This window comes from Lagopus muta, chromosome 2, assembly GCF_023343835.1.
Source record: "Lagopus muta isolate bLagMut1 chromosome 2, bLagMut1 primary, whole genome shotgun sequence".
Lineage (NCBI taxonomy): Eukaryota > Metazoa > Chordata > Aves > Galliformes > Phasianidae > Lagopus > Lagopus muta.
The window spans coordinates 12,010,591-12,036,143 of NC_064434.1; positions in this window are offsets into that span (position 1 = coordinate 12,010,591).

A 25,553-nucleotide genomic window follows, 5' to 3' on the forward strand; every position below is an offset into this window, starting at 1 on the left:
TTTCACAATTTCCTCAACTTCAAGATACGTGTGAAATCCATGTATTTGGATTATCTGTACTTTCATACATTTGTACCAATCAATCACCCAGAAAAAAAAAATATATATATACATATATATATATATCTGTATTTTCATTTAAACTTCATTTCTGCTCCCGTTCCATAGAATGTTTACTTTTTTTTTTTCATTCATATGGCTGAGAAGCCTTCTGTTATTTGTTTTAACTTCCTTTGCAGTGACAAACTGAATTAGATATCTGGCAAGCGTTCTGGACTTTATTCTTGAATTTAATGCTCTCCAAGATGTAGCTTTCATAATTTTTCCACTCCTTATAGAGTCTTATTATTCCTACATCCTTCTTATGTGATTATTCATTCAATTATAAATGGAGCCTTCCCAGTTTTCTTGAAACGTATTTAAAATTTCCCTATACTTAAAAATTCCCGACTGTTTATACAAATTTGATTGAAAGAAACTTCAGTCAGCTTTACATATGAGTTCCTAATTTCTGCAGGTCTTTGACTTCACTATTCTGGTCTCATATTTGTTGTATTTGTTCTACCAGATAGAAAACTTGATCAGTTTTTTTGTTTGTTTGTTTTTTGTTTTTTGTTTTTTTCCTCAATGCAATTTAACTGAAATTATCTCATTTAATTCATGTCATTTTCTATGGCTAGGACTTGTATAATATCCTTGATTTACTAAAGTGGATTTAAAAATAGGTTTATTCCCTATGCAGCGTTGACACAAATGAGATGCTGAACTTAGCTACATACTGCAGGAATAAGTACTACTACATACAGGAATAACTGAACTATACTAAGATTATTTACCCAAGTTTTTGAGTTGGTTGAATTGCTGAGAAATTATTCACTTCTTATTCATTTTATAGTTTGGAATTTTTTTTTTGCCAAATAACACAGTTCACAGTAGTATTTATCTCTGTAACAATTTGAAGATATTTCACTATCCAAGGCGATCCTGGGAATCTATAGCAAATTCTTAACAGCACCTCTGGAAAACCATTGACATGTTTGCTGGTCGGCATTTAAGCAGCTCTTCTTCCAAGCTCAGGATCAGTGCGTACCTGTGAGCAAGAAATCAGGAAAGGGTGGCAGGAGACCTGTGTGTATGAGCAAGGAGCTCGTGAACAAACTCAAAGGAAAGAAGGTCCATGAAATGTGGAAAAAGGGTCTGACTACTTGGGAAGAATACAGGAATGTTGTCAGGGCCTGCAGGGATGTGAGGAAGAAGGCTAAAGCCCACTTGGAATTGAATCTGGCAAAAGTGATAAAGGGTAATAAAAAAGGCTTTTTTGAGTATGTTAACAGTAAAAGGAAGATTAGGGAGAATGTGGCTCCCCTACTAAGTGACGGGGGTGTTCTGGTAACAGGGGATGCTGAGAAGGCAGAGATACTGAATGCCTTCTTTGCTTCTGTCTTCAGTGAAAAAGCTCTCCCTCAGGAATCCCAGACCCTGGAGGTTAGTGAGAGGATCTGGGGAATGGAAGACACTTCCCATTAGTCAGGGAAGAGGCCTCACCTCTGTCCCTGGAAAGGTGATGGAACAGCTTGTACTGGATGCCATCTCCAGATAACTGGAAGAAAAAGAGGTTATCAGGAGTAGTCACCATGGGGTCACCAGGGGGAGGTGGTTATGCTTGACCAACGTGGTGGCCTGGCTGGGTGGATGAGGGTAGAGCAGTGGATGTAGTCTACCTTGATTTCAGCAAGGCATTTGATACTGTCTCCCACAACATCCTTATAACAAAACTGAGGAAGTGTGGGATAGATGAATAGACAGCAAGGTGGGTTGAGAACTGGCTGACTGGCAGAGCACAGAGGGTTGTCATTGGTGGTGCAGAGTCTGGTTTGAGACCTGTAGCTAGCGGTGTTACTTAGGGTTGGTGCTGGAACCAGTGTCGTTCAGCATCTTGATCAGTGACCTTGATGAGTGGATAGTGGTCACCCTCAGCAAGTTTGCTGATGATACGAAGTTGGGAGGATTGGCTGATACACCTGAAGGCTGTGCTGCCATTCAGCGAGACCTGGACAGGCTGGAGAGCTGGGCAGTAAGAAACCGGATGAGGTTTAACAAAAGCAAGTGTAGAGTCTTGCATCTAGGGAGGAATAATTGCATGCACCAATAAAGGCTGGGAGATGAGCTGCTGGAGAGGAGCTCTGCAGAGAGGGACCTGGGTGTCCTGATGGACGACAGGTTGGCCATGAGCCAGCAGTGTGCCCTTGTGGCCAAAAAGGCCAATGGCATCCTGGGGTGCATTAAAAAGAATGCGGCCAGCAGGTTGAGGGAGGTGATCCTTGCCTTCTACTCCGCCTTGGTAAGGCCTCATCTGGAGTACTGTGTCCAGTTCTGGGCTTCCCAGTTCAAAAAAGACAGGCTAAGTGTACTGGGTCTGTTTAGCCTTGAGAAAAGAAGACTGAGAGGGGACCTGATCCAGGTCTATAAGTATCTAAGGTGTAGGGGACAGAGTGACAAGGCCAGACTGTTTTCAGCAGTGTGTGGAGGCAGGACAAGGGGAAATGGCCAGAAACTGCAGCATAGGAAGTTCCGCACAAATGTGCACAAGAACTTCTTTACGGTGAGGTGATGGAGCACTGGAACAGGCTGCCCAGGGAGGTGGTGGAGTCTCCTTCTCTGGAGATGTTCAAGACCTGCCTGGATGCCTACCTGTGCGACCTGCTGTAGGGAACCTGCTTTGGCAGGGGGGTTGGACTCGATGATCTCTGGAGGTCCCTTCCAACCCCTACAATTCTGTGATTCTGTGATTCTGTGACAGAGAACCTTCATATAAATTTTGGACTGAAGTATCTGTGAATCTTGTAGTTACACTGCTTTATTGACATAGAATGCCACTTCACTGCTTTTATCTTCTGTCCTACTCAAAGAAATTACACTTTTCAGTGCCCTTCAGTAGATTAAATTAATGTCACAATGGTTTTCTAAGTCCTTATAATTACTATTTAATTATCTAAATATTGCTGTCTTATTTCACAGATTCTTTGCTTTATTAGGGGAATATTTCCACTCGTTTTAGATTTTATTCTGTTTATTAAATCTTCAAACTGACTGTTGACCATCAGACTGCAGTTTCACCGAGTATCAGTTTTTCTTTTTTGTCAGTACTCTAATGATCCAGTATACTCTTGCTCAACATGAGGATTTTTGTTATTACTTGTCCAATGGTATAATATCTGCTGCCCATCTCCAAGAGTGTTCCCTCTCTGTTCCAAACACAGTAGAGGCAAGCCAGTAGAGGTAAACGTTTATTTAGGAATTCGGTGCAGCTTAGACTACTTGAGAAATGGGCTTGCTCCAAGGGAGAAGAGAGTTTTGAGGAGAAAGAAAGTACTGGAACAGCCCTGGGAAATAGAGTGGAATGGACAAAATGGCCAGTGATGCTAAGAGTGTGTGAGGAGTGTGCCACTGAAAGAGAAATAGATTGACTGAAAGAAAAACAGGACTGAGATAAAGTGTTATGGAGAATTGGACAGAAACTATGAAAAGGAGAGAAGACAAGTAGCTTGTGATTGGTGTAGAGAGAGAGTTGAGTAGATAAGAAGTAGGAGCAATGAGATTTATATAAAAATCTTGGATTCCTGAACTTCTACATTCCTGTTCTCTGAGCAAATATCTTCCAAACTTTCTGGAGTGCTCTACATGGGCTGGCCCACACACAAATCACAATCTGACAGCTGATGCAAGGTCCAGTTTAATTCTCTTGATAGAATATATCTTCTTGTTATTATAATGTTGGGAACTTAAGAATTTGAGAAGTTCTATACTATAACTCATGACCTTAGCAAAAATATTGTGACAAACATTTTTCAAGGAACGATCTACCATCTCTAGATACAACCCATGCATGTTGTTAAAGCTTTAAATCATTCAGTTGTTTACCATGTTTCTTAGGGCTGGATGATTGCCACTATTCCATCTAGTTTCTGTGCAGATTTAAAATTAGCAGCTTTTCTCTCATTTTCATTTTCTTTCTCAAACATACACACATAAAAATGTGCATCATTACTTTCTGATGCTGGGTGCTATTCCAACACAACTCTTGATAAATAAAGCAAATATTTTTACTTCAGAAGAAAAAATGCAATCGTCACTTTCAATGGTCACTATAATATTGACCATAACTAGTCTGTATCTCTCTAATGGTGAGAAGAATGCACTTCCACTGAGTTTTATCAGAAACTGATGTACAGTGAGGGCAGCATAGCCTTTTTCTTGCATAACTTACTTTCATAATTACTGATTTTGACTGAACAATGGTGATGGCAATTCCTATGACTAGTTGCAACAAATCTATTCATGACATTAAATAAAGGTCTGTCATCTCTACAGGTCTACTTAACTCTGCCAATTGAGAATGACAGAAAATCCATCACATTAAACACACTGGCACTGTCAGACACACGAGGTATAAGAATCAGAACAGACTTTATGCAGAAGAAACTGAATGTCATTTTGTCTCAGAATCATTCCCTTCTGTATCATAGACCTGAGGTAGGAGTATGTGTAACATTAAAATTCCAGCTTTTTTAAAGTTTCCCTTATGTTTATTTATTCATTTTTTTAAATTCATCTGACCTGATAATAACTGTCTAAAAACAAGTTGAGAAGTCTAAGCTAGTCTAGCTTGGCTCCTAATTCTGGAAGAGCGAGCTGTAAACATTTCTAGAAAGTATTAATTCCTGCAAAGACGTATGTCAAATAGGACAGAGTTGAAGCTTTCTGGAGGTGTTGGCTTCTGCCTTCTAAGCGTAGAGGGATGTCAAATGATCAAGATTAGATCATATTCCTCTTTTAGAGAGAAAAATAATTCAACGGTTTCTCCCTTTGTGTTGTCACACATTCATTAAAAATTGAAAGTTTTGTATCATAAGTTACATTTTAATACTATAATCCACAGTAACCTATCGTAGTATACAGATCGAAGTCATGTGTTTGATAGTATTATAAACACCTCACATTTCAGATAAAGCATAATTGCACCAGAATCAGAGAGTTAAAAAGAATAAAATATTTTGCGAGTGATAAATCCAGATCTCCTGCTTTCATGAAGAAATTCTTATGTGATAGCTATTGTGTTCTCCATAAAGCACAACACACGTGTCTATTTCTTTCATTTTGATTCATCAGAAACTTACGGTACTGAACAACTTATCCAAACAGTGATGACTGGTGCAGAGTGCATGCTACAGGAACTGCGTTTTCTTACAGAAAATTTGGGGAAAAAAAAAACAACATTTTGTACACGTGATTGTAGCCTCTATGTTTTTAACAGTTTACTGTTGCATTTCTTCAAACAAACAAGATTTTTCTTATAATTTTTTATTCTTTCATGTCCTTCTCTCTTTTTATGCCTTGAGTCTTCATCTGCTACTTTCTAATTGCTACGGAAGGCAGACAAGATGCCCCATTGGGAACAGATGGCTTTCTGGAAATCTACCAACAAGGGCTACTCCTGGAATAGATTTCATCTGCAGGCCCCACACAGAGGTAATATATGATACCTACAAATAGATAGTGCTCCAAAGGCTTAGGCAGGAAAAAAATACATCCTACTGAAGTTCTTAAGCCTTTTATGACCACAACTTGCCAACAGAAAGGCATACAAATGAATCCTATATTTAGCATTCAATTTTTGAAGTTAATTCTCTATAACTCTGTATTATTCCCTATTCAAAAACTATGCTTAAAGTACATTGTTTCTAAAGAGCTACATTTTATTTTCCAAAGGTGAATTTAGGAAAATTTGAAATCAGTTAAAATTTTATCCTACTTTGCAAGAGTGGCGTGAGATGTAAATCACTATATGAAAATAATATTAGAATCTTCTCAAGCGTGAAAATAAGTAACATAGGAACAAATATATTGGTTTATAGTAAGTGTGAATGATTGTCATTATTGATGCTGTTTTCCACTTCTGTGTTCCACACCTTTTCTTTCTTTCATCATAGGCAGAAGAGATACTATTTGTAAGATTTTACAAAATACCTCCTAGTTTGGGTTTAGATTGGTTCCTCAATCTAAAATAAAATTGATGATAACCATATTGTATACAACTGTTCTGTGTGTCTGGAAAATATTATTGTGAGGTTATGGATGGCGCTGTAAAATGGAGAGATCAGAGATATACTGTTTATAGTAAAAAAATACAAACTACAAATAGTGATGTGACAATGGCACTCTATATCCACAGGATTCTAATTTCAGACTTGAAATAATGTGTTTTCTTATTGTTTCTGTTCACAAAGCAAAATGAGTATTAGAGAACTTTATTTTTGCTTATTTATGAATGATATCTTGAAATTTCTTTTGTGAATAGACTTAGTGAAAAGAAATCCTAAAAACGCAAATAGCAGAATATAAACTCCAGAAAGAAAATATCAGTATTTACTAATCTTATCACAGCTTTTAAGAATTCAGACATTTTGGTGTTTTGAGGAGAAACAATGGTTTGACTGTTTTTCTGTCCAAGTGGGTTCACAACACCGTTAACAATGTCATGAGCACTTTCGGAAACTTGAAGAGGTTCCAAAGGTTATTTATTATAAAGAGAAACTGCATAAAGCACTTGGAAGCAGAATCACAAATTAGATGCTTTAGCCATACAAGGAAGGAAAAAAAAAAAAAAAAGACAGGAAGATCCATCCTTTTAATAGAGGAAGAAAAAGTGGGGGTTTACTTTCTCTAAGAGAATTCAGGAGAAATGGTAAACATGGAAGAGTTCAAAGTGTTTACTGTATATAAAGTAGAATGTAGCTTCTTAAGTTATAAAGGGAAGTAATTATAGTTGTATGTCCCCACATGTGAATCAAAAGATACTTCTCAATTTTTGAGGCAATCTTCAGCCATTTTTACCTAGTCACTACTTGATTAAATCTGATTTTATTTTTTATATAAGAAGTTCTGAATTGAGAGAGAAGCTGCCAAGTACTGCAAAAAAAACCAGACATGCAAAGCCATTAAGTTACTGGTGTAATGGACACAGAAATTTGGATGCAAGCAAGGAGCACTTGGCACGGCTAACACCAGTTACTTTAACTTGTTGAAGTTGCTTATATTTCAAAGGAGCTGGTAACATGGCCAAGACAAGACAAGATTTCCCTGTCTGCATCTTTTTCTTTCTGGCTGGATGTTATGACCAGTGGCTAATACAGATACTGCACAACGATCTCTTAACTTGTAGTAATTCTCCTGAGCCAATTGAGATTTGGCATTTTTTGAGAAATTGAGCCAATTGAAAAATTGGCATTTTTTCTGAGTGTTGTGACTCAAAATCCAGAGAAACAGTGGATTCACAGTGACTGAATTAGTGAAGAACATTGCAGTCTAACCAAGTCCCAGTTACTGAATATGAGATTTGTTTTCTTAGCTCCAGATAACTGTTTTTCCCACCTTGCAGAAGCTGTACAGTGCACTAATACTGACTCTCTTACGGCCCAGGACTCAATGAGATTGCTGCAGCTGGTCAGATGAGCAGCTAGAGCAGGAGGAAAGCAGCGGCAGAACAGCCAGAAGAATGTGACAGCTAAAGAGCTTATTTCCCATTAGCAGCCTTACATCAAGTACCTTTCCCCATCACATCACCAGGATATCTAATCCTGGAGCACACCCTGTGAAATATCTGTGTATGTCTATCCCATAAAACAATTCATAGTATGGCTGGAGATCGATCATTTTGGTGAGATCTGATGCATGAATCTTGCACACCAAAATTTTATCATCTCCATTAAAATTGCTAACATGTACAGAAAAGCACCTCAGCAAGGATTCATATGCATTCCAAATGTAGTTGTCTGGAGTACTTCTTTATTCTCAAACATATGACTAGGAGAGATGAGATGAATTGCACCCTAATTCTAAAATGATAGATATAACATTCATTAATTTTGATCCGATTTTGAACTATGCCATGATTTATCATCATTATTTACATTCTTGTATTCGGAAGGAGTTAGCTGGATGGGCACAGCCAGGGTTGTGGTCAAGAGCTGTATAGCCAGGTAGAGGCCTGGTGATGTATAGTGTTCCCTAGGGGTCCCTCCTGGCGCAGGAATCTTTATCAATGACCTAGACAGTGTGATAGAGTGCACTCAGCATGATTGCAGACGGCATCAATACGAGTGCTGCAGTTGATATAACAGAAGGAAGGAATGCCATCCGAAAGGATTTGGACCAGATTGAAAAGTGGGCCCACATGAACTAAATGAAGCTTAACAATGTCAAGTGCAAAGTGTTGTACCTAAGTTAGGACAATCCCAAACATGCAAACAGGCTGGATAGTGAGTGGATTGAGAGCATCCCTGTAAAGAAGGACTATGAGGTAGTGGTGGAAAAAAAGACGGACATGAGCCAGCACTGTGTTCTTGCAGCCTGAAATGCCAACAGTATCCTGGGTCGCATCAATAGAGGGGTAACCAGAAGGGAGAGAGAGATGATTGTCCCCCCCTACTCTGCCCTTGTGGGGTCCCATCTGGAGTACTGTGTCCAGGCCTGGGGACCACATAACAAGAAAGATGTAGGGCTGTTGGAGTGGGTACAGAGGAGGGTCACAAAGATGTTCACAGGGCTGGAGCATCTGTCTTATGAAGAAAGGCTAAGGAAATTGGGGTTGTTCGGCTTGGAGAAGAGAAGGTTCCAGGGAGACACCATTGCAGCCATTCAGTACTTAGAGGGGATTTATAAAGGAAAGGAGAACAACTTTTTATGCAGGTAGATAATGATAATGTTAGGAGGAAATGTTTTACTCAAATGGTGATGAGGCACTGGAAACAGTTTGCAAGAGTTTGAGAAGTTTTGTTTGAAACAGTTAGAGAAGCTGTGGATGCCTCATTCATGTAGGCATTCAAGGCCACGTTCGGATGGAGCCCTGGACGGCCTGGTCTACTAATTAGCAACCATGCCTATAGCAGGAGAGTTGGAATTAGATGATCTTTAGGGTTTCTTCCAACTCAAGCCATTCTATTATTCTGTGATTTTTCTTTAAACATTCCAAGGGGAAAAATGATTTTTCCACAGTTGCCAGTGTATGAAAACAATTCACTAAGTACACTTCCTTTTCCATGCATGTCTGAGGAATGTGCAGATTGAGCTAATAATTTGAATATGAGATCTGAAATAATGCTGTAAATGATTCATTGAAAAAAAAAAAGTGTTCTAGGCTGGAACAGAAAGAACTATACAATAGGAAACAGCAATAATTTCCTGCGGATTGTCATATTAATTTGTCTCATAGAACCACCATAGAAATTAAAGAAAATGCATTGGAAGAATGTGCCCTCAAGTGTTGTGCAACTTTCTGCTAAGATCTGGGGTGGAAAATGCGATGTGTTCACAAAAGTTATATTAACTCAGGGTTTTTGTTAATGGAACATTCACTTGATCAGTGATAACTTTCAGCTCGGTTGACCTTGGCTACATTTGAGTCACCAGTCTAGAGGTGAAAAGCTCTAGCAATTCATTCCTCCAACAAGATTGTAATCTTAAAACTGAAGCAAGACTTTTGCTGTATTTCCTACTCTCTTTACTATCTCTGTCAGGAAGGAGGATTGATGTTGTTCCATTTCCTTTTATTATAGTTTTTATCACAGGAGGAAGTGGAATCTTTGCTCTTAACTCTTGGCCAGCAACCATAGCTTTGGGAGGGACACAGCATTAAATGTGGTAATTAAAATTCAATGTAACTAATACAGATAATTTGTGTGAACTAGGTATATGAGTGATATATTCTTATAATTAGCAAGGACATCATTTTTAGCAGTGTCACAGATACTGTTAAGCAGGAGCTGTGATCTAAATAACAAGTTAATAAACAGATTTATTCTCTCCAGTGGCAGAGAACTTGTCTTTATAATGAAAAGTAGTCAGTCTTCTCCAAATTTTTATACTTCCAATCTAGGTTGTGAAGTCTGATTTTTAATAAACAGTTGTTAACTGGGTCCAAGCACTTGATCTTTCAGGAAGAGACAAAAGTTGTCTGGAAAAGATCTCAAAGGTTTTGTGGGTCATAACATTTAAGTTCCAGGCATATAATAAAACTTCTATAGCTTTTACATCTCAGCTCAGATTTTCACAAAATATGAACTGCAGTTTCATGTTGGATTCAAGATCCTTTGATTTTAAATAAGGCATTGTTCAGGCTTAGACATCATTTAAAAAAGCTTTGCTGGATACACACTTGACGTGTACGCATTTAACCTTCATCATTATTTTATTTTCATCTGAATCCGTTGTGGAAAATTTCTGTAATATTTCAATTGCTGGGGTAATATTATAAAGTCATTTAGAGCTTTTGAAAGTTTTTAATGACCAGTATTATGCACTACAACAGAAAAACAAATACAGTGTCTTATTAATCACTCACTGAAGGAAAAATTAACAGGTAAGTCAATGGAAAAATCAAACATCCTGAGGCAAGAAGTTACCTTATAGGAGACAATTAATTAAAGTCACTGCCTTGAACTTTAAAAGGGTACAGTCATTTGAAATAACTTTTTTGAATGATACTGTTTAAAATCTACAAGTGAGTGTGGCATAAAGTCAACTGAACGTATGTCCTGTAGTCAAAATGGTGAAACAGTTTGGCAGCTCCTAGGAGAGAAACAAGAAACGTATATTGTTTTTGTTTTTCATGGACTCATTCAAATTATGGTAAATGCGATCTATTAGCTTAATCAGATTTTCATCCACATACTCTATGGAAGCCCAATATGCTTCTTACAATTTTTCACTTTTTCTACAATTGCTCTTGATGCAGCAACGTGAATCACCTGTCATGACTACAAAAGTTAGGCGAAATGAGGGAATTTACTTTGATTTTGCCAGATGGACTTGTCAGTTTTCATGGAGAATAAATCCATCTGAACCCATATTTACTAAGAAGCCACCTCTGTTCTGCATCATCTGAAGACAGGCTAATCAGTCAGTGTTAATTTGTGCACTCTTACTCATTAAAACAATTAATTAAACTTTCCCTGATAACAATTTTGATTTCTTTTTCTTTCTTTCGTCCTTTCCCCAAGGAGATATTTTGAGGTAACATAGCAAACACAGAGGCTACATAAATGTGCAAAACATACACTATCAAACTTGTTCTCAAGGGCATGATTTTTGAAAAGTAAATGAAAGAAAAATGAAGAGGAAAGAAAGCCTAAATCTTGGTTGCCCGCTGGATAAGAAATAGCTATTTCTGTTTCAGACCATGTTTTGTGGTAGAAAATTTTATCAAATTGAGCATACTTTGAGCACAACTTTGTTATTATGAAAAGTAAGGATTGCATTGCTTACCCAATGATGAAAAAAATTGCTAAGAAAAAAGACTTTTTAGTATTAGGGGATTCACATATCATTCTCTAGGAAGCCCTTCAAAGATTAATAGACAAGAATAATTTTGAAGAATCATTTGGATGTGTGTATAATGCTGGCTGACCATCCTCACAGAATCACAGAATCATAGGGGTTGGGCGGGACCTCTGGAGATCATTTAGTACAACCTTCCTGCTAAAGCAGGTTCCCTAAAATATGTTGCATCTTGAAGTATCTTAGCTTTCAGATACACAGTGATGAATCTGCAGCACCTAAAACCATGCACGATATGCAGTTTCTCATTCTCTGTATCTCATTAGAACTAGAGACATCCAGCTGACTCACACAAATCTGAAATTTTATCAATTAGTATTTGCAAAATACTTTGAGGACACCAGCAGATAAATTCCACAGACAATGAAATACATTACAATTGTCAAATATTTCACCTGTCAGGAAGTCTTTTTAGAGGCTAGTTAACTAAGTTAACTTAAGAATTTATATGGTAAAACAGCATAATCACTCTTTTTATAACGCATTATATAATTTTGGTTTATAGACAGACTCTGTTGGATGATAATAAACCATGCAGCATGAATGCAAATGCAAATGAAGCGCTAAATGATGAATTACACCACTATGATTATACATCAGAAACAACATCCTTTATCTAGGCTGTTAGTGCCAAGAATGTTACTTAATACTACAGGAAGGATTGAAGGGAAATGGGGGAAAATGCAATGTAAGTACAGCACTATTCAATAGCAAATACAACGTGTAGAAAGGGAAGTCTTTTGTATCAGTGTGTTCAGAGTACGCATTTGCATTATTCTCTTGGTTCTTTTAAGATATTTTTAGAGAAAATGTTTGATGAAAGACTGATTCATTCCATATTTTTCATTGGATCATCAATAACCCTTTTCCTTTAAACCATATGGGAAGAAGAGGCAACCAGTACTCTAGCCTCAAACTTTGTACTCAGATCCTGATCTAGTTAAGCACTTAAGCATATGTTTAGCTTTAAATGTGTATGTCCCATTTTGAGACAATTCATGTGCTTCAAGTTAAGCATACATCTTCATGTTTTGTTGTCCAAGCTGAACCCTGCCATATTTAGACTGAATACACATGCAGCATTCAGACCTCTAAAACACTTAGCATATTCCAACCTTAATCTAATTACCAGCAAAAGATACATTCTTTTTTTCACTGACTTTCTATATCTTCCCTGTTTCTAGCATGTTCCACATTATCAACCTCTCTGCATTCATTATAAGCTTACATAACTTTGCAAGAAACATAAATGAACTGTTCTGATTTCCTCTCCCAAATCAGAGGAAGTATTTGTCCAAGCCCAGATGTTATTCACAAATGATATTCCTCCCTTAGTCTCTAATATCTCTAGACAGTGTCACATCAACACATTCCTTTCAAGTCTGGATTCTCTTCCTCTAATACTGTCATAGTCTGATCACCACCGATAGCAGTCATGTACAGAAAGTTGTAGCAGATCCAATTCTATCTGTTCTCTTTAATTTTCACTGGAAGAAGGCACCAAGTATCACTTATTTAATCATTTCTGCTGTTTCAAGGAAAATATTCTACTTTCTGTAGCATTTTGAATCTTCCTTAAATGAAGAAGAAAATGTTGACACTGCTTATTCATTTTTGAGCTACATAACCTGTAGGTAAAAAGCACCACTGTTGTTAAGTGAGAGAGCCAATGCATTGAAGTCTCACTTTTTCCTTCTCAAATCCTGATAGTCCTCTGCACTGAGATAATACTACAGAACACCTGCATTTGCTACCCTGACTTATTCTTTGTCAGTACTACTGGGGAGTAGCCATGGCCTCTGAAATGATGTGACATTGTGGAAGAAAAACATTTGAAAGTGTTGTGACAGCTAAACCATGAGTGGCTTGGGGGCTCTTTCAAAGGGCTTGCCTTGGTAATAGCAGTTAACCATTTTGAAAATAGAGCTTTTAACATAATATGAGGAAAGACATTACCAAGCTCTGCTATCAGCATGGGCTCCACCAACCTACTCTGCCCACACCAGAGGAGTCATAACTCAGATTTCTTTGAGGTCTCTTCTGACCTACGCTTCTATGATTCTATAAGCTAACAAGAGGATCATAGCATAGAAACTTGTTCAGTCACTTAAGCCATTAGGTCCTAACCTGAACACATGCAGGGAGCAGATCTGGAGGAAAATGTGCCTTTGTTACATTGCCACATTTGAGAGTAGACCCCTTTTTAAACATTCTTGTTGCTTTTGCTTTCCTTTCATCTGCGGCCCACAGCCAAGGCTTTTGAGGAACTCAAACCGGGAATGTGGCCAACTGCTACAAAGGTTGTTACATGGTTTCCGAATTATGTTCTTGGGTAAGGCAGATGTTGTTTAAAATACTGTATGTAAAAACACTGAAATAAAAATGACCAATAAAGCAATTAACTACAACAACATATTCCCCAGAATAAATTTTATCCATCATGTATGCTTGGCAGCTGCTCTCTGAGTGTTTTACTAAGTGAGAAAAAGAGAAGAGGAGGAGAAGGGGAAGAGAAGAGAAAGAGAAGAGGAAGAGAAGGAAGCAGTTCAAAACGAACCTAAATCTCCTGAAGGCCAAGATGAAAAAGTGCATTTCCTGAAGAAAATGTCAGGAACTATTCTTACTGCCCCATACTTTTCCAGTTGCTCATTATTTAATTATAGCAATTTTATAGCATCTATTGTTACATTTCATTGTAGGCAGAAAGAGAACAAAAAGTCTCTATCTGAAATTACCTTTATTTTAAATTAAGATAATCACAAAATAGGGAAGAACAAAACAAGAAGCTTGAAGTATTTAATGTACCATAAGTTTGGTGAAAGCATAAAATAATTACAGTCTTGCTAGAAACAATAACATAAAAAAAAAGAAAAAAAAAAAAAGAAAAAAGCACTGTTCCTTCTTCAGCATTCAAAAAAAATGTCAATCCTGCTGCCTTATGCAGACTGCTCAGACATTTTCTCTCCTGCAGCTAATGCTCCTTCCTCCAAGTTTTACAAAGATTATCATATCTGTAGGAAGCATTGTGATGATTATGTCCTCTGAGTTTCAAAAATCTTAGAATCAATAGCTTGCCCCACTTTTCACGGGCAGAAATTTAATTCTTGATGTTATATTATGTTAAATTTACTCAGACAATTAGACTCAAAATACTTGTAAATAATGTTCATAATTCACATGCAACCCTATGCATCCTTTCCTTTGTATCCTATGAAGAAAAGGAAAAGGCTGAGAAATTACCTATTTTCAGTAGAATTCTGCATGGCAAAACTATTTGTCTACCACCCAAACAACCTGCTTCCATTTTCAATTGTGCCTTGGAGGCAAGTCCCCTTCTCCTCATACAGAATAGGCAAAATCAGGGCACGGGTACTGGGGAAGCAGAGAGGGTGTACGGAGGCTGAATGAATCTCTGGTCAGCAGGTCCATGGGCTACTAAGAAAAATAAATTCACTTCCAGTAGACTACATCCAGATCAGTAGCTCCATCCAGATCAGAAGAGGCAGACCACCTATAGAAGTGGACAGATTTTTGCAGTAAAATTCCCCTTATGATACTCTTCTTTGTAAATAACTTGCCTTGCTGATAAACTGCAGAACTTTTTACAGATGACCTGCAGCTTATGAGCAGGGAAACAGTACTACTGAGTCATACTCCCAAATCCCACCTATTCCTAAATCTCTAACAGCTAATAAAAAAAGAAGGAAATTGCTAAAATTAAAAACTTTTTTTCTTCAAGGAGAATCTTGTTCCCAGAGAAAGAAAAATACTGAAGACTCTCTAGTGACATCTAGGCAGTGCTACAGGTAAATGCTCTGATACCTCCCCAGAAACATCAAGTACCTCTTTCTGCAGAACTGTTTCCAATTCAACAGAGTCAAAAGGTGGACAAGACAGGAATCCAGTCCTGGCTGCTGGGCAATACTGCTGTGTTCCACAGTTCAGACATAGCATTGGGCATCTACTAAATATTCTTCTATTGTTTTAAATTATATCTCCTAATTCTCTGAGATGATAGCACTAAGTATATGCAATACTGTCAGAGACAAATATGCAGTACTGGGTTTTGATTTATTGACACAGGAAAAAAAAACACCTTGCTAACACACTTGCTAACATTTGATACGCTGCTAACAACAAACAATATAGTAAGATAGCCTTGAAATGGGCAATATTATCTACAGAATCTGAAGATGATTGAAGATAAGGATTTGTCTTTTGATACCTGTGACATCTTACATTTTTTTCTTTTTCTCTTCATTCTTCAGAATGTTTTGGAAAATTACATATTCCCTGCTGAATCATCTCCTATCATCTTTTTTTCCCACTTGAACTTGCATGACAGACAGGATATTGTAATTCTGATGTAGTATTTAATTCCAGTGTACTATGAGATAGAAGAGCCAAGAAGGAGAGGTGTTATGCTAGACCTCATTCACAAAACGAGCTGGAGTTGATGAGTGATGTGAAGGTCAGTGGCAATCTTGGCTGCAGTGACCATGAAATAGTGTTGTTCCTTAGATCTCCTAGAGAGATCCTTAGAGCAGCAAAGAGGGTACAGGGCAAGCTCACAGTCTTGGACTTCAGGAGAACAGGTTTTGGACTCTTCAGAGATCTGCTTTGCAGTGTGCCATAGGAAGAAGCAAGTGCCCAAGGAAGCTGATTAATAGCTGGATCACCTCCTTCAAGCTCAGGAAAGACGCATCACAAAAAAGAGATAATCAGGCAAAAATGCCCAGATGCCTGCATGGCTGAACAAGTAGCTCTTGAACAAACTCAAACACAAAAAGAAAGACTACAGAGGGTGAAAGCAGGGACAGGTAATCTGGAGGAATTGGAAGAAACATTGTCCAAACAGCGAGAGAGCAAGTTAGGAAAGCAAAGGCCCTGATAGAGTTTCATCTGACCAGGGATATTAAGGGCAACAATAAAGACTTCTCTAAGTACATCAGTGATAGAACAAATACTAGTGAAAATGAGGGTCTTTTGCTGAAGGAAACGAGAAACCTATTTACCTAGAACATGGGAAAAGCTTTTTGCCTCAATCTTTACCAGCAACAGCTCTAGAAACACCACCAAATTCACAGAATCCAAAGGCAGGGACAGGGAGAATGAAGAATTGTCCATGGTAGGAAAAGGTAAGGACTGAGATCATCTAAGAATGTGCAGAAGTTCACTGAATACGGCTTCATTATTAGCCCATGGCGTACCTTACATAGACTATTTTTATAAAAAGGATATGGACAGTACTAGAGAAATCGTCCTCTCTGTCCAGGCCAGGTGAGCTAGGCAGGTGCTGGTTTCCATGCTCCAACTGCCAATGGGTTGATTTCCATAAAGTCACAGTTATGATGTGACAAAAATATGGACATGATTCTGTGTACTGATTCGGAGCAAAATGACATTGAAACCAAGAAAAAACATCTTTTCACATCTTTCAAGAAGTACAGCTGAATTTATAGTGCAGGATTTCTCCTGGAGACTGAGAAAACAGACCTTGCATGATTGCTTGTCTGAGAGGGAGACCTTACATCTTCCATCTGCAGAGAGTATGATTGCTCCTGTGCGGATGGTTTGATCTTGTTATTTGTAGGTAGAATTAAATGGAATCACAGGATGATTAGGGTTTGATGGACCTCTGGAGGCCATCTAGTTCAACACTGCTCAAACAGAGACACCCAGAACAGGTTGCACGGGCCTATCTCCAGATGGCTTTTGAATACCTCCAAGATGAGACTCCATAGTCTCTCTGGATAAACTGATCTAGTGCTGAGAGACTCTCCCAGTAAATAATTTTTTTCCTCATGTTCATTCAGAACTTCCTGTGTTTCATTTTGTGCACACTGCCTCTCCTCTCATCACTGGGCACCCTGGGAAAGAGTATAATTCTGTCCTTTTTGCAGCATTCATTCAGATATTTATACATGTTGGTAAGATCCCCCCTGAGTCTTCACTTCTCCAGGCTGAACTGGCCCAGCTTTCTCAGCCTTTACTCTTTAGAGGGATGCTCTAGTCCATTCATCATCTTTCTGGCTTTCATTGGTCTTTCTGCAGCAGCTCCATGTTCTTCTCGAACTGGAAAGCCCAGAACTGGACATGGTATTTTAGGTGCAATCTCACCAATGCTGAGTACAGGGGAAATATTGTCTTCAACATGCTGGCAACACTTTGCCTAATGCAGCCCAGGATACCCTTAGCCTTACTTACAGCAAGAACACACTGCTGGCACAAGTTCAAATTAACATCCAGCAGGACAACTGCATTCTGCACAACTGCATGAGAAGAGGAGGCTCAGAGGAGACTGCATTGCACTCTACAACTTCCTGAAGGGAGGTTGTGATGAGGAGGGCTTTGGCCTCTTCTTCCAGGCAACAAATAGGACCCAGGGAAATGGCCACAAGTTGTACCAGAGGAGGTTTAGGTTAGACATAAGGAAGAACTTTTTCTCTCAGAGAGTGGTCAGGCACTGGAATGGCTGCCCAGGGAGGTGGTGGAGTCGCCGTCCCTGGCAGTGTTCAAGAGGCATCTGGACAAGGAGCTGTGAGATATGATTTAGTGCTTTTAGTGCTTGTGGTAGCAGTGGTAGTGGGAGAATGGTTGGACTAGATGATCTTGTAGGTAGTATCCAACCTTGCGATTCTATGATTCTAATTCAGATCCCTCTGTTCTCAAGGTAGTGGTTTGTGGACATAAGGGAATTTACAAAAGCAGAAGAGAATTTTTCTGGCAAAATTAGTGACAAAATAATCAAGGTGATGGGAGAGAGAAAGACTTTAGATTACTTAACACCTTTCCAACTGAGTCAGTTAGTCACAGCCTTAGAGCATGACATAAATACGCTCATCCATAGTTCCAAATAGCTTTATTTTTATTACAACAGAATAATTTCTGGAAGTCTTTCTGGCACATCCATAATTTAAACCATATCTACTGATATTGTATGTGTTGTATAAACGTAGAAGAAAAGGAAAGAGTTAAATGGAGATAGTTCTGTGCCACAAGCAAATACAGAATAAAGGGGGGAAGTGTGGAAGGAGGTGCAGAAAGACAAGTCAGTGTCTGTCAAAACATGAGAATCAGAAATGATTAGAGTCCAAATTACAAGTCTGTCTGTCATGAGGCATGATAGATTTAAAATACAGGAGAAGGCAAATGACAGTTAAAGAACAAGATGGAAAAACTTTTGCCAAAACAAAAAATATCACAGAAAAGTAGCTTGGCACAGCCAGTCAAATTAAGAGAGTTCATCTTGATAGAAAATTGCTTATTACAAGTGAAGGCAAATAGCTATCTAGAAGAGAAATAGAGAATACTATTTCATGAACACTCTAAACACCACTGTTTTCTGTATGTGTCCTTATTAACAAACCTACAGCTGATTGGATTGGGAAGAAATTCAGAAGTTACCTGAAATATTCTCTTCACCCAGACAAAATGTTTTTTGACAAAGCCTAGTTCATTCTCATCTGTGAGGACAGAATCTTTCTGCTAATGCTCCTGAATATACCATAATTGGATAGCATTCATTAAATAAAGTGATACATAGGATATTTTAAAAGATAGGATAACCTCTAAGTTAATTTTCAGTGCACTCAGAATGGACTCCCTCCTCATCTCTGTATTTTATGTGTGAGTTGCCTTATAAGGCTTATGAAAGCTTGTCTTTCATCCAAATTTCAGACTATCATGTAGAATAATATTGGCTTTTCAAATAAGTTTGTGGAACAAATACAAACAGAAGATATAAGGCTGAATGTCAAAATTCTATTTCCAATTTAGACCTGCCAACTCTCCGAATATTTGTTATTTTTCTTGAAACCACAACTGCTAAAATCATGAGAAAGTTTCAACTTTTGTTTAAAAAGATGTTTTTGACACCCTAAAGGCTGAAGTGACTGAAATTGTGAAATAAGCAATGCAAATTACTCAGAAACCAGAAAGGAAATAAAAGAAATGCAACATTCATTAAAGAAACAAACCCACACCAAAACAAACAAATAAAAGCCCACTATATCTTGAGTGATTTTGAGGGCAAATCCATTATTCTTGGAGATTTTCTTATCAGTTTGGCAGCATTTCATATGTGGAGACCTTCAGTAATGTGGGGGAGGTAAGATGGAAGTTATTGTTGTGAGTTTCAAAGAAATGTGATCGATCTCATAAATTTAAATATGTCCTAGTTCAGATTCTAAATTTGGGCATTTCCAGATCCAAGACATTGCTCTGCATTCTGTTTTCTGTTTTCTGTTGATGTATAAATAAGACTGAGTGGGAGAGTGGAGGGACAAGGAACCAAAGTGATTTCTATCTGTGCATAAAGTTTTATATCAGCCATTTTACACAGTGGCCAATTACAGTCTTTTGTACGTACAAATTGCTGAGAAGAGGTATCCAAGTTTATCCTCTGGGAAAATGAGGAACCAGTCTTTAGGCAATGCATCTGAGGATACTTTTTTGCCCCCTTTGGTAGTGAGTGTATGTGTAATTTTAATCCCAAAGAATGTGCTTCCATTTTACCTGGGCCACCTAAAGTGCTGAACATCTCTCAGAGACAGAGCTTCCAACCTCATCTATTGTTGAAGTTGAGAAATCAGTAATCATATTGTTTGAAGATATATCATCCAGTAAGCAGTTAGTTTGTGTTGATTAGTAATGCCCTCCAATGCACATGAAGTTTTTGGTTCTCTAAAGCAGTGGAAATACTTGTTTCTGTAGCAGATGTCTTTTAAAGTTATACTGATAGTTATATTCACATACAGTATGAAATGAAACAATTGTGCCTAGAATGGCTTCAGCATGCCAATCTCTAACACCTTGAGCATAAGGAAATCCTTTAACAATGGAATGAAGTCCAAACTAAACAGAAAAGAATTGTTTTGAAGGATGGCTCATTTCCTACTTCTGGCTCTTTACTGTTGATTATTTAAGCACCCATTCCCCTTTATAAATGGAAACTGAATCATAGTTTACCATGCTGGAAAATTATTGGAAATTAGAGACCATTTGAGGCACAGACATGGCTATTTCCTCTCTGAACAGGAAGATTATGCTCAAATGGTCCTTTCGGGAGCTCTGAATGATAAAACGCCTGTTTCTAGCCTCTTTCAAAAAGCTCTGTGCAGTGTTTTCATATTTCACGCAGAAAAAATGTCAGGATGTCCCTCTCCAAACATGGATGTTAAAGCAGGAAAAAGGAAAGGTGAATATACATTTTTTACTTGTCTAGACAGCATAACGTCTGTTTGCAAGCCTGGAATGAGACAGGCCCTCTAGGTCTTCACTTCCCCCTTTACAACTTATTCAACTTTATTTATTTTCATTTATATACAAAAGAACACTGGAGAAGGTAAATCCATGGCTATAGGCAGATGTGACAGTATTTTTGTAAACAGCTATTATAAGACACAATTTCTTTCAGCACAACTAAAAATGTTAGCAATTTCCAGATAAAATTTAAACAAACAAAACCCCCCCAAAAAACCCTTCCCCTTTGCACTGGCCTCTATTTTCCTTTAAGAGCTGGAGAAAGTATTTGGGTTTCACTGTTTGTCTTAAAAGCAGGTGCAGGGTATTTGTAATGAGTCCAGAAACTCTGGAGAGAGATTTTAAGAGTTATTCGTATCTAGTTGTCTTAGTAAGTGTGGGAGCATAGGCAGAGATGTGGGCTTAGATTGTCTGGGCCAAGGTCAGAAAAGGCAGAGTTGTGGGGATCTGAAAATCCGCTCTGCTGCAGTTTCACTGGAATGGGGGCTGATGGCCCTGGAAGCTGAAGTAGGGTCTTGGTCTGTGGGCAGGATGGGGAAGATTCAGAAGGCTGGTGAGGGCCATTAAGGGTTGGTGGTACCTTTGGAGTCCTGGCATGAGGAAGGATGAGTTGTGTCTGCACATACTCCAAGATTTGGAGGCAAAACAAAACATAAGAGAGGAAATTCTGGAAGAAAGCGAAATAAAGAAAATAACCCTTTTGAATGCTGTTCAAAGGAAGAAGATTGGATGCACTTTTCAGATTAAAGTGATTTCTGTGTGTGACAAGGTTTAGAAAAACACAGAGGACAAGATTCTCTTCTTCCCATGATGCTTATTTGTACCTGCTAAGCCACACTATTGTGGAGGAGGTAGACATTCATCTGTTCCTGCTGCAACTGATCGCTCATGGCCTAGAAGGACAGGCATGAGAGTGGTAAAGAGAGCTGCAGTTGCTGGTCATCAGTGTTTCCTACCTGCTTCCAAAGTAGTCATCCATATTACCATCATGCTCTTTGAAAGAAAAGCAGAGAAGATGGCTATTCTAGTTACTAAATATTTATTTTTTTCTCCTATTCCTCACTTGAAATTCAGTTGGTTAGAAGATGGAGAAGTAGGGATGTAAAAAAACCTTTGTTAACAGTCCTCCACCACATTATTTAGGCAAGCACCTTGCACTAGGCACAGTAGGCAGATGTTTGCTTGATTTGTCATTGAGATTATTTTCCTTATCTTTCTGCTTTCCAAGAGCAATGCTTCCAAGAAACATTGTATATTTTTGTATGGCTCAGGCAATTCATTCCTTGATAGAAGAATAATATTTTTGATACAGGAGATATGATAAAAATGCAGAAGTAAGCAAATGCCTATGCCTTATGTGCCCTCAGAATTAGACAAGAAAAATACTTAGAAACAGAATATTTAAATAGAATGATAAATTCCTTAAAGGAAGCACTGTGCTCATCCATAAACATAGAATCATACGAGGAAACCTGCTATTGTCAACATGTATGATTCTTGGCATTACTAATACTCTGTATTTCCATACCTTCAGCACAGTGTTCGGATACATCCCAAATGACACGGGATGCTTGTTATAACATGTGCAGAAGCACTTTTATCATCTCCTCCCTCCACACCTCTAGTTTAGGAATCTGCTGTCAAATATCAAGGGGATTAATTTCAAATGTCAAAAGCAGATGTGGGGCTATGAGCAACAATTTTCTTTTTCTTTTTTTTTTTTTTAAAGAAATACATAAACCTGTGTTTCAGACACCTTAGATAAAGAATTGTGAATAGCTTCAAACAATTCCTGTTTTGCAAAGCTATTTAATATTCTAGACTGTTGGTCTGCAGGCGTCCAAATGGAATGCTAATTATCCACTTTTTTCCCCAGCTGAAAGCTTCAAAGAGGCTGACAGAAGGAACGGCACTAGACTGTTGAACAACAGTACCATGCTTTCAGTAGGAAAGACAACTATGAAATGTTTCCTGCAGCCTAATTCTTCTAGCATCAGCTGATTCTTTACTAGTCCATACTTGACACCAATTAATCTCTCCTCTATGGCCTACTATTCCTCAGAGCTTTAGGTGATACTCCTTTACTTTATGCTGTATTTAAAATGAAAGTTGGAAAGAACACAATGAGCCTTGAACACAACAGAGTAATACACTTAAGTTCTTCCTAATTCAATGAAACGTCTTTCATTGCAGACTTTCACTGCCCAGCAAAGGTATTTCGAAAATTTAGGATTAGAGGAAATGGCCTAAGCTGGAGCAGGGGAGGTTCAGGTTGGACATTAGGAAAAATTTCTTCTCCAAAAGAGCAGTCAGGCACTGAAATGGGCTGCCCAGGGAGGTAATTGAGTCACTGTGTCTGGAGGTGTTCAAGAAACATTTAGATGTTTTACTAAGGACATGGTTTAGTGGGAAAATTTTGGTGGTAGGCGAATGAATAATTTTGGAGGGTCTTTTCCAACCCTGGCAATGCTATGATACTGTGATTGTTACTTCACTAGAAGATCTTTATATTCTTTTCCTTAAAACAACTAATGCGCACTAAAAAGAAAAGAGAAACTCATTTCTTACTGTCTATTGAGCCAGAGGTAATTAACATTAGTTTTAGTGTGCATCCCCATCTTATTCCCTTTTAACTATTTCCTGATGCACAGAGCACAGTTCTGTTCTTCATAACATTACTGAGAGTGTCCTAAAAATGAAGAAGAAAGGTCAGAATACTTTGGCAAGGTTTATCAGGAGAGGTAATATCACAGATACATACAAAAAATGCATTCAGCCTTTGTACTTTTCAAATTAGTAACATGGAAGGTTTCCTAATTTTCTGCCAAAACATATTAAATCTATTGACAATCTCACATCAATTCATTTTGACTGTCACATTGAAAATAACTCCATTGTTATTGAATACCTACCAATGTCAATATCCTGCAAGATTTTATTTTTTATACTACTGACCTTTAATAATATACAGGTTAACATATATATAATCACTTAATAATAGTTTTACTACCTATATTTTTGTATGAAATGCAGGCTCCTTGTGGATATTTATGATAGATTAGACTTCAAATTCACATTCCAACTATTGTTATTAAACTTTGTATTATAAGCATTTGGAGACCAGTCCACAATTAAAACAAGCAAAAGCAAATAGCTCAATGCTGTCTCTGATCACCAAGGTAAACTGTCTAGCGTGGTCATTAAAGTGATACGTACTCAAAAGCGGAACCCAAGGCAATGCCCAAACCTACTGTCAGTCTTTCCTCTGTCTGAAAATGTAAGGGTTTATTTGAATCAAACCCTATTTTGTCAGTGTACTAAGACTTCAAGAGTCATGACAATCTGTTCCCTGAAAGGAGGAATTTGGGCTTCTGTTCCTTCTGAAAATACTAAACATAGGAGAAAGAGTATGGAACAACAGTGGCTGGAACTAGAGAGTATTCTCCTCCTTTTGTCATTCTCACAGTTTTCAGACTGGACACTTTTTCTGCAAGTGTCTTCATTTTTCTCTTTTGAATCATTTTGATCTCCTCAGTTCCATCAGCAACATTAGTTCCTAATTACATCAGAAACATCTACCACTCAATATTAAAATAATCTTTCCAATATGCAGTCTATAATGGAGCAAGTTGCCGATGGGATCACATGTTTCTTTAGAGCTGCTTCTAATCAGATGTCCGCTTTCTTCCAGGTCTTAACACTTTTACTCCTAAGTGTTTTTTCCTCTTCTATACTGATTCAGCTCTGAAAAATAAAAGTATTATTTACACTTCATTGGTATGTGCTCAGTATGGAGAACTGGAACAACAGCTGAGAAATTGTGTTTTGTTTTGTGGCCAAATATGGCACGTGTAGAACTTGCAAAGCAGCAGCTGAAAGGCTGTGTTTTTAGTTTTGGGACCAATTTGACATCTTTAACAATTTTTTTGGGCAGCAATTCAGAAGACTTCCTCTCCTGCCCCAGACATCAATCTGGTATGTTTCCATCTAAGCTTTTTGACACCTTTTGTCTGTCAATAAGTAAAGTCTGAAAATAATTTATTCTGCAAAAATAAAATATTGTGGAGATTTCTGTTATTGTTTTTGACTAATACATGACTTCAAAATTCAGGCTTTCCTTCTTCCCTTGCTCGTGTTAAAATACTTTATTTCAAAATTGGTATATACTTTATTTAACATTTTAATTACTTTTTATTTTGAAGTATGAATTTTAGAATGGATTTATTTCACATTTTTAACTGAATAATTAGCTAAATTTTATTAAAAAACTGGAACAGTGGTTGCTAAGGCTATAAGGAGTTTTTCTTATAAGTCTTCAGATACTTTTCACATGTCTGATTCCTTTAATGTAGATTTTATAAATGTGTTATTCATGAGAGATGCCAAAAAACCACATTGTAACAGAAGTTCTCTATGCATTTAAAGCCAGTGCTTCTCATGATAATCCTCTGCACATTTTTTGTCTACCAAGCATATTTAGGAGATGATTGAATGTACTGCCTATCTAAAATCCTTTTTCCAGTGAAATATTTTATTTTAGGGTAAGATATACAACACAAACTCTGCTTATTAGGAACAGAGTTGAGAATAATTTTTAATTGCATGTAAGTATCAAATACTGCTTTAAATCAACTTGATAAATAAATAAATAAATAAAATCACTTGATTTTATTTGATGTAATCTGAACTAAAATGTAAATGAGAAGATGGCAATATGGAGTTATTTGAAATTTTCTCCACATTTCTCCATATAAACTCATTGAAAACTGTAGGATTTATACAAGGAGGCAGATTATCCTAGATGGAACAGAATTTTTTTGAACTAGCTATTTGGGGGGCTTATTTGCTGAACTAGGTACATGACTTGTCTGGCTGTGACATTTTCCATGTCCCTG